Consider the following 3,675-nt stretch of genomic DNA (forward strand, 5'->3'; position numbering starts at 1 on the left):
TTTACAGATGATTTAATTATAAAATAGAAGATGTAGTTTTAATAATTTTGTTATTTAAATCAATAACACTAACATCTATAGCTCTTAAAAGTTTTTCCTTTTTTGTTTTTTTCCTAAATTAATTTAAATGATAAATTTGAAATCAGATTTTGTTAAAATCCCAGCTCTGTCACTTTTTAGATGTTGGTCTTGGCCAAGTTACCTAAACTCCCTGTGCCTCACTTTCCTCACTTATGAAATGGGAGTAATAGAACCTCACTCATAGGGTTTTTGTGACTATTAAATGAGTTAAGATATTAAGCTTTTAGAATACTGCCTTGCACATGCTAAACTCTGGATAAGTGTTTATTATTATTATCAAATTTTCTAATGAATCATAGTAATTTACAGATGAGACAACTGAGGCCCACAGAGTTGAAATGATTTACCAATATATTTTGAGAAAGGATCAAACAGGATTCCACCACTACCTTCTCCTACATCCTTTCTCCTACCTCATTTTTCTTTTTTTCTCTATTCTCTACCTTATGTAAGAAAGTCATTTTTTAGAGTACTGGTTGGTACATTTTTAAAATAACGTATATAAAATTGTAAATTATTTTTGCATTCACTCATTTACAAACAGATACAACAATTCTAATGGAGCTTAGGCCAAATCTCAGATTTTGGCACAATCTTTGTTTAATATACATAGCTCTTCTGTTTACATAGATGAGAGCTTTCCAGATCTAGATCTTTATTGCATACTATTTATCTCCATAAAGATGATGTTTTCCAGAAAATAAATTAGATTTTGACCACAGAGAATACCAGAAAGATGTTTCCCTGGATTTTATTGACTATGTGAAGGCATTTGACTGGGTGGATCATAACAAATTGTCGGTAACATTATTAATAAAGGGAATTCCAGAACACTTAATCGTGCTCACATGAAACCTGGACATGGATCAAGAGGTGGTCTTTTCAAGAGAACAAGGAGATACTACATGTTTAAAAATTGGAAAATGTGTGTGGCAGGGTTGTAGCTTCTGACCTTGCTTATTCAATCTGTGTGTCAAACACATTTTCTGTGAAACTGGACTATATGAAGAAGAATGTATCAAGATTGGAGGAATTCACATTAGCAACCTGTGATATGCAGATGACATAACCTTGCTTGCTGAAAATGAAGACGACTCAAAGTACTCACTGAAGATGGTCAGAGTGCAACCATCAGTATGGATTTATATCTGAACATGAAGAAAACAAAAATCCTCACACCTGGACCAATAAACAGCATCATGATAAGCAGAGAAAAATTGAAGTTGTCAATGATTTAGCTCTTCTTGGATCAGCAATTTCCACAGAAACAGCAGTCAAGAAATCAAATGATATATTGCATTGGGAAAATCTGCTGCAAAAGACCTCTTTAAAGTTTTAAAAACCAAAGATATCACTTTGATGACTAACTTGTATCTGACCCAAGCCATGATTTTTTTCAATCACATCATATGCCTGTTAAATCTGAACAATAAAAAAGGAAGACAGAAGAAGAATTGATGCATTAAAATTGCATTTTAGTGAAGAATATTGAATATACTGTGGACTGCCAGAAGAATGAATAAATCAGTCTTAGAAAAAATACAACCAGAATTCTCCTTAGAAGCAAGGCTGGCGAGACTTCGTCTTGCTCAATTTGGACATGTCATCAGGAAAGAACAATCACTTGAAAAGGATATCATGTTTGTTAAAGTAGAGGGCCAATGAAAATGAGGAAAACTCTCAATGAGATGGATTGATACAGTAGCCACAACGATGGGTTCAAACATACCAACAATTGTGAAGATATCAGAGGACTGAGCAATATATTGTTCAGTTATACATGAAGTCGCCCTGAATCAGAGCAGACTCGATGGCACCTAACAACCACAACCATCTTCTCATACTGTTTTACTCATTTATCAGTGATAACATAATTTTCATGGTGCAGAGTCATACTTGAATCTTATGTTTCCTTCTCTGTCTTTGTTCATGTCACTAGTGGGTCTAGAGTTTGAACCTGCCACCCTGGAATGATTATCATTTATAATTTGACCTATCATTCTGAGATGATTGTTTATCATTTACAATTTGTTCATAATTTATAATTTAAATCGTTTATAATTGTTTTTTACAATTTGAGCCATCCCTTACATTGTTTTATGAATCCAAGAATACTTAATTTACACTTCAACCAAACATCTGCTTGTCATGATCTTTGATCTTTAAAAAGGGAAAAAAGACAGACATCTGAAGCAGCAGTGAGAAATAGCTTAATTTAATGAATAAAGCATTAACATCACATATTAAAGAATAAAAGATAGGGTAAGACCCTTCTGGCAGGATGATGCCTAAAAGTATGTGTGAGAGCATATTGGTTCAGAAAGAATGGCTACTTGAAAAATTTATTATTCATGATAAAATAAAAACATTAATACGTTGTAATGGTTATGGTTGTGTGTCAGCTTGGCTGGGCCATGATTCTCAGTGGTATGGCAGTTATGTAATGATGTAGTTATCCTTCTTTTTGTGATATAATGTAATCACCTCTGTGATGTGATCTGATGTGATCAGTCATTCAGTTGTAAGGGGCATTTTCTTGGTGGTATGGCCTGCATCTAATATGTATGGATAATCTGGCAAAGCTGCTGGCTTTTGCTCACTCTGGATCCTGCATTCGGCTCATCATTATCTGACCTCCAGTTCTTGGAACTTTAGCCAGCAGTCTGCTGCATTGCCTGCTGATCTTTTGATTTGTCGGACTCTGCAGCCTGTGAGCCAGCAGCCTGCCATCTAACCTGCCGATCTGTGGTTTGTCAGCCCTTGAAACTACTATATGAGTCAGAAGAAGCCTCCAGCCTGACGCCTGACCCATGAACTTGGGACTTGTCAGCCTCTATAACCACGTGAGCCGTTTCCTTGAAATAAATCAATCTCTCTCTCTCACTCCCTCCCTCTCTCTATATATATGTATAGGTATGTATACGTATATGTATGTATATATATATATACATATGTTTCACTTGTTTTGCTTCTCTAGAGAACCCAGCCTAAGACATACATCTTCTTTGTTATCAAGGTTTTGGGGAGGCACACACATGGAGAAAATGACTGTTTCAAGGGTGTGTGTTTGATATCTTCACACTTTAGATAATATCATCTTAAGCACTGGCATAGAGTCTTCTTTAAACTATTAGAGAATTTGTAAAAAATTTTGTCATATAGGATTTTATTCTTTCAAAAGAGTGGTCTGAATTGAAATAGTGAATTACCTTTTAGGTATTATTTCATGATAATATTTTCAAATTTTTCAATCTTAGGCTGTAGTGACTTCCATAAATTTTGAAGCTTTATGATACACATTTTTCCAATTTAAAATATTTTGAAATGATAAAGACTACATAATTATAAATACAAAAAATATTACAGGATGTTGAGTGGAATAATACAACAAAAGTTTAAGTCTAATGATGAAATGATGGAATATGCAAAAATACGTGATATCATACTTCATATACAACTGATTTTATAAGAAAGTAGCATAAATATGATAGAAAAAAGTGACATCTACAGAAATGGCTTTAAAAAAGATTAACTTATTTTGTTATAAAACCATTATTTGTAAGGCATTTCAGAATTTGGGAGACAAGTGGAATT

This window comes from Trichechus manatus, unplaced genomic scaffold (assembly GCF_000243295.1).
Source record: "Trichechus manatus latirostris isolate Lorelei unplaced genomic scaffold, TriManLat1.0 scaffold00224, whole genome shotgun sequence".
In the NCBI taxonomy this organism is placed as follows: domain Eukaryota; kingdom Metazoa; phylum Chordata; class Mammalia; order Sirenia; family Trichechidae; genus Trichechus; species Trichechus manatus.